Below are 6,047 nucleotides of genomic sequence, written 5' to 3' on the forward strand. Positions count from 1 at the left end.
TCATATCTGAGGTCTGTCTTCTACTCAGTGGTTTCCAACTGATGAGCTCCAAACTTATAGCAGAAATCCTTTTTCTGTATGACCTTGTGCTTTGTGCCATTAAATCTCATTCCATTTCTATTAGTCTCATCCTCCATGCCATCCTTTTCTTCCTGTATGATAACACTAAGATAAGATATCATTAATACAGGTAAGGTTATCATCAAATTTTATTACTATAGCTCCTAACATTTTTGACAAGATCATTAATGAAAATATTAAACATGACTAGGCCCAAGACCAATCCTTGAAAAACTCCACTTATAACTGCCCTCCAATTTATATTTCCTTTTCAACACTACAGATTTCTCTCCCTTTGAGCCAGCTTTTTACATATCTCACAGTCCTTCTATCCATCTACTCTAGTTTAATAAAGAATTTTCCACATGGCATCACACACCTCCAGATATATTACATCTGTCACATCTCCATTGTCTAGAAAAATCAGTTTTTATCAAATAAAGGAATTGGATTACTTTGTTACAATTTAACTTTGGTAAGCTCATGTGGCATATCCTATTTTCCATTACCTCTAGGTCTTTATTTTATTTCTTTGTTTGTTTTAAGACCCTGCGTACTACTGATGTCAAACTAATGAAGATGTGGGCGTTGAGATCATCTTCTTGACTAGAGGTGCTATATTTGCCATTTACCAAACATGATAGATTCATTTCAGAATACTTGTGACTTAGCCTGCAATTTCAAATTCCAGCTCTCTCAGAGCACACGGGAAAAATAATCCTACCGCTTAACTGAAGGGCTTGAGACTGTTCGTGATTAAGCTTGCAGCCCTAGTTGTGATCATTTCATACTCCCTTTCACATTTTCATCCTGAATTTGGCCTCAATCAAGATCATCCTTCCTATTAAAAGTAGAAGCAAAATTAGTCACCTAGTTTTGGGGCTACACTTAAATAAGCCACTCCCATCATGGAATGGAGGAAAAGAGACTTTGAGTAAGTGATCCTGTTGGGTTCCTCCCACTCCCCCCACTTTCCTCTATTTTAAATGGAGACTTGGCTGAGTCTTTGTACAGTGCTTTGTTTAAGCCACACTGTCCTGGTATGGGATTTTGGCTGAGGGTCACCAATCCTTTCTTTCTGAACCATGCTCCAAGAGGAGGTTTTCTTCTTTCTACTTTTTACCAGGTGAAAATTGCTTCCCCTGTGCTGCCTCCTCTTCACACCATACTCTGGAGAACTGTGCAGTTCAGCGGTAGAACCAAGACTCCTCCTCACCCTTCTCTGCTCATTCCCTTTCACCCTGCCCACAAGAACACATACCATCTTAATAGCCCCCGCTGGTCTCACACCCTTGCAGCAACAATGCAGCCAGTTGTGTCTGGGATCATTTCTGTCTTAAAAACCTCCAAGAACAGAGTGTCTCAGGTGGCCATAGCCATGCCTGGCCCCAACTACCTATCCTTGGAGTTTTACATCCCACAGGGTTCAGGTGGCCACAGCCATGCCTGGCCCCCACTCTTGCTCCTCAGGGCCTGTACCCACCTTTTACCAGGGTGGTAACTGTCCTGGTGGTATTTCCTGGGGGCTCCCATGCCACTGAGAGCCCCACCAGGCCACCCACTCCCCACAGATGTTAGGTTGGAAGGGACCTCAATAGATCATCAAGTCTGACCCCCAAAACTCAGCTTCAAGGCACCACTAGGATTTGAACCCAGAATCTCCTGTTTACTAGACAGGTGCTTTAACCAATTAAGCCATGGTACCTCTTAATCCACTGCTCCAGGTGAGGCTTGAACTCACAACCTTGGCATCACTTACCCAATACCAGCTTATAAGTACCATGTGCTAACCCATTGCACCACTGGAGCTGGTGACATTTGTTTAAATGTGCAGGGTGCAGTTTTAGGTCATGCCCAAGACCAGGAGCCTCCAAACCATCCCCTACAGCTCCTGCCCTTACCTCCAACATGTTGCATGCAGCCTTGCAGCCAGGTGATGTTACTGCCTGGCCTGCCAACAGCGAACTACTCTCTTGATATAGGCGGCCAGAGGTCTAAAATGACCGCTGCAATCAAACACCTGCTGGCTGCTTGGCTCCACTCTTAGAGTGGCAGGCACCAACCTTCCCTGCCACCTACCTTCCCTCTGAGAATAGTTCCTAGGGGAGGTTTCCCCTGCTGCTCCTCCAAAAGCAGGCTCCCCTCCAAGCCTGCGAAAGCCCTCAAGTGGTGAGCACCCCCAAAGGTGCTCCACCATACACCTTCCCCACCTTAAAATTGACATTCCAGGGTTTCGCTTGGCTGCCTGCTCTGCTGGCTTTGTCCGAGCATACTGCAGCCCCTGTCATGTGGCGAGCATCCCTTGCTCTTTTTGCTTGGACTCTATTTGTGTTCAGGTGGATGGACTTGTGCACTTCATTATTTTCCTTGGGGTTTCCTCCCCTACAATTCCAATTCTGGGTATAGTGACATCCCCCCCATTCACATCTGTGCAGACACTGTGACTACCCCTTCTTCTTTAGGTGGCCTTTCCTGTTGAAGCTGTGACTGAAGTGATGTTTCTATGACACTCATGTCTCTCTTGATTACCTTCTGGAGTGCTATCCCTGTACCTGGACCCCTTCTGTAGGAAATCATCGCTCCAGTTCCTTGGGCTTTCCACAACTTTTCCCCCTGGGCATCCATTGAGAGTCTTTGCCCAGATTCTCACTCAGGTCTTGGTCCTTCCCCTGCTTGGTCATCCTTTTGTTCCCCTTATGAGGGCACTTGGTCTCTTCCAGCTTTGCTTTTAATTGCAGGATTGGGCTTCTCAAGGCCACCACCTCTGCCTTTCTCTGTTTGTGATGGTGGTACTCAGCTTCCTCCTGCTCTAATAACTCTTGTGTCTCCTCCTGAGAAAGCTGACTGTTCAGTCTGGTCAGCTCTTTCCTTAGCCCTTCTATCTTCTCGTTGTGCCTAGGTTCCAACTCCCCTTACTGCAACTCAAGGCATTTTAATAAGAGCTGCCTCAGTACTTCCGCTTCCTCTGTAGAGTCTTGGCATCCCAACCTGGAAGCTTCCAAGTGCTTTTCCAAGTGCAGCTCCAGAAGAGAGGTATATGCATTTAAGTGGTGTGCACTCTGTAGGTCTCCTTTTAACTTCTCTCCAGTCTTTTCTATTTTGTTTCATACTTTCTAGGTTCCTCTTCTGACCCAGTCAGTTTTGCTGTCCCTGCCTTTTCCTCCCTCTCCACCCTCTCCTGCAGAGCTTGGAGCACTTATTCAGCCTAGGCCAGGGTGGCTTGGTACTGCTTACACTGTGCTCGTGAAATGCTCCGAGTTTCTTCTGTCCATTGCAGCTAGAGTGCTGAATCAAGTGCTCCTATCTTCCCCTTCTGCTGCTTCAGCATTTCCAAAGCCTGTTTCTTAAATTGTCAGAGCCATTCATTATAGGTCTGCTGGGAGGAGACAGTGACCTCTGGGAAAACATAAAGTACTCTCTGCTATGTGAGAGCTCAGATTGCACCCAGCTACTGCTCTGACTCTTCCCCTGCTTTGTCAGCAGCAAGCAGCTTTTGCTTCCCATGTCCTCTCAGTTGTAGCTGATTTTTTGTTTGCTTCCCTATTCCTCTCACACAGGTCCTCAATTTTTCCTTGCTGTTGTTCAACTGTTAGCTTCCTGGCCTCATTTCCCCTGTGGGAATCTGAACTGTAGCTGGCTCACTTCTGCTCAGTTAGCTGCCTGCTAGCCTTCATCTTCCCTTAGCCTCCTCAACTGACCTGCCTCCAGGAGGACTTCCATGGATTGGATTCTTTGCCTGAGCTATGAGTTCTCAGCAAGGGTTTCCAGCAGCTTTGCCTCCTGGCCTTCAAGCTCCTCTAATCTTCATTTTGTCTCTGCTTCAGTGGAAAAACACCGTGGGAGCTCAGCAAGGTCCCACTGATGGGTTTTGTGCAGCTCTTCAACTGGTGCTTGGTCTGTGGTGAATACTTGTGGTAGGCTTTCCATGAGACCTTGCATCTGGAAGTACTTTATCTGCCTGATCTCCAGCTCCTCCTGGATCTCTTCCTAATGTTACTTCTGGGAGCTCATCCACCTCTCAAGGGCTTCAGTTATTGCTTTCTGCATATGCTATTGCTTTTCTTTATTGAATTGCTGCATTTGCTGTGGTTGGAGCTTCTGGAACTGCTGCAGCCCCTCCAACCATCTCAGCAAAGCTCCTCCAACCACTGCTGCAGCCCCTCCAACCATTTCAGCATTGCTGGAGTTCTTTAATGTGCTCATGTTCTCCATCATCTGTAGTGGATTCTCTGTTTACATAATACTGTCTTTATTTTCCTAGGCAAACATGCCCCCACAGGATACAACATAAATCATCAAACCACCACACAAATAATACATGAACAATAAAGAGGTAACTTATATCCTGCAGTACTTTTTCCTAGACCCTGAGAGAGTACCCTGGCTCAATGCTGCCATCTCTAGCTTCACAGCTTTATTTTTATCTTTATCTTTATCTTTATCTCTCTCTCCCTTCCCTGGGAGTCTTTAACTTCCTTTGAGCCAGTCAATCATCTTCATCAGCTGCCCAGTCTTCCAGGCAAGCCTGCAATCACTTGCCTACCTCCTGTAGCTGGGCAACAGCTCCTAAGCCATGCAGCCTGATACAGTCCCAAGTGTGGCCATCAATCTAATCCTAAACAGAGAGACAAGACTCTCTAAAACAAGAACCCCTGGGGTTTTTAGTTCCAGGATGAACATTGACACATCCAGTCAAAATTCCCAGCATTGACTGTAGGCAACAGCCAATGCTTCTGGGGAAAATGAAAAAACCCTGATGCTTGTAGCAAAGGAGAGGGGGAAAAAAATCCTTCCTGGCCCATGTGGCAACCAGCAAAACCTAGAAGTATGGAAAAAATAAATAAAGCAGCAACTAGCCTCCACTGTGATTTGCAATGTGGGGATCACACATATAACTCTTCACAAGAAACACTCTAACTGGAGAGCCACAATTCTACTTTTTTAATCTTTTGTATCGGCATTAATCTGAGGCATAATCTAATCCTACATAAACACATTACTCAGGTCCAAACACTTGCCTTGAAAGTTCCTGCCGAACTTGAGAGTTACTTCACAAACCACAAAGAGAAGTCAGATTGTACTGCAATTTTATTGACTCCTGCAGTTAATACATCTCCCCTCCCTCAAAAGAGTGAGTAATCTCAGCACTCAGTCCATTTCTCACTACTGTTTTCCCCAGGTGTGATATATTCAAAACAAAAGCTATTTTGTTTCATCTTTGGCCTGCAGCTTCAGAAGACAGATGAATCTGGGTGAAATAATACAACTGTCACCTACCATTTTCAAATGAGGGTGCAGGAAAAAAAAAACTACCTACAGCTGAGATGGAAGAGGAGTGGTGTGTACTTTTGTCATATTACATGCTGAAAATTAATTTGCAGGGAGAAAAAAAGGAATTGAAGGAGGAATAATGACTTTCAAGGAATGCCATTGGTTAAGCAAAGGTCACTGTCTTAATCAAAACCTGCTACTCACACACAGCCACAAACTAATCATTTGCAGAGTACTATGCATCACATTATATATGTGCATCACATATATATTATGCATCGTGTGCATCTCTGGTTTGTTTAAAATTAGTTGTTCCAATGGCCAGTTCTTTCATGGTAGATATGTTCTGTCACCTGTCAGTGGTTCAAGTCCTCCACCTTAGGAACATGATTTTTAACTTCCTTCATAAAGCATCTAAGATATGTGGGGGCTCATGTAAGCCTGATTCAAAGCTCTGAAATCAGTGGGAGACATTCAATTGACTTCAACAGGATTTTGATCAAGCCTTAAAAAGGCCAAATATTTCTATTTTGGAATAAATTTAATCTCATTCAATAGGCAGCAAATCATTCCAAAATCAATCCTAATATTTGAAAACATATTTGTTTATCCTAGTATTAATCATTAATTTTTCATTCTATAATTTTTAGTCTTTAGAGGGTCCCCATCAACTATTCAGTGCTTCTAATACATTGCTCATGTATAATTGACTGCCT

At 44.4% G+C, this 6,047-nt stretch overlaps 2 non-coding genes across 2 annotated transcripts; both read right to left on the reverse strand.

Moving 5' to 3' along the window:
• Nucleotides 1-1,691: 1,691 nt before the first annotated feature.
• TRNAT-AGU lies at nt 1,692-1,765 on the reverse strand. Its single transcript has one exon. It is a non-coding gene; the product is annotated as a tRNA-Thr (tRNA).
• An 11-nt stretch (nt 1,766-1,776) lies between these two features.
• TRNAI-UAU lies at nt 1,777-1,869 on the reverse strand. The gene is given in 2 exon segments: nt 1,777-1,812; nt 1,832-1,869. It is a non-coding gene; the product is annotated as a tRNA-Ile (tRNA).
• Between the last annotated feature and the right edge of the window lie 4,178 nt (nt 1,870-6,047).

This window comes from Alligator sinensis, unplaced genomic scaffold (genome assembly GCF_000455745.1).
Source record: "Alligator sinensis unplaced genomic scaffold, ASM45574v1 scaffold1018_1, whole genome shotgun sequence".
Classification (NCBI taxonomy): Eukaryota; Metazoa; Chordata; order Crocodylia; family Alligatoridae; genus Alligator; species Alligator sinensis.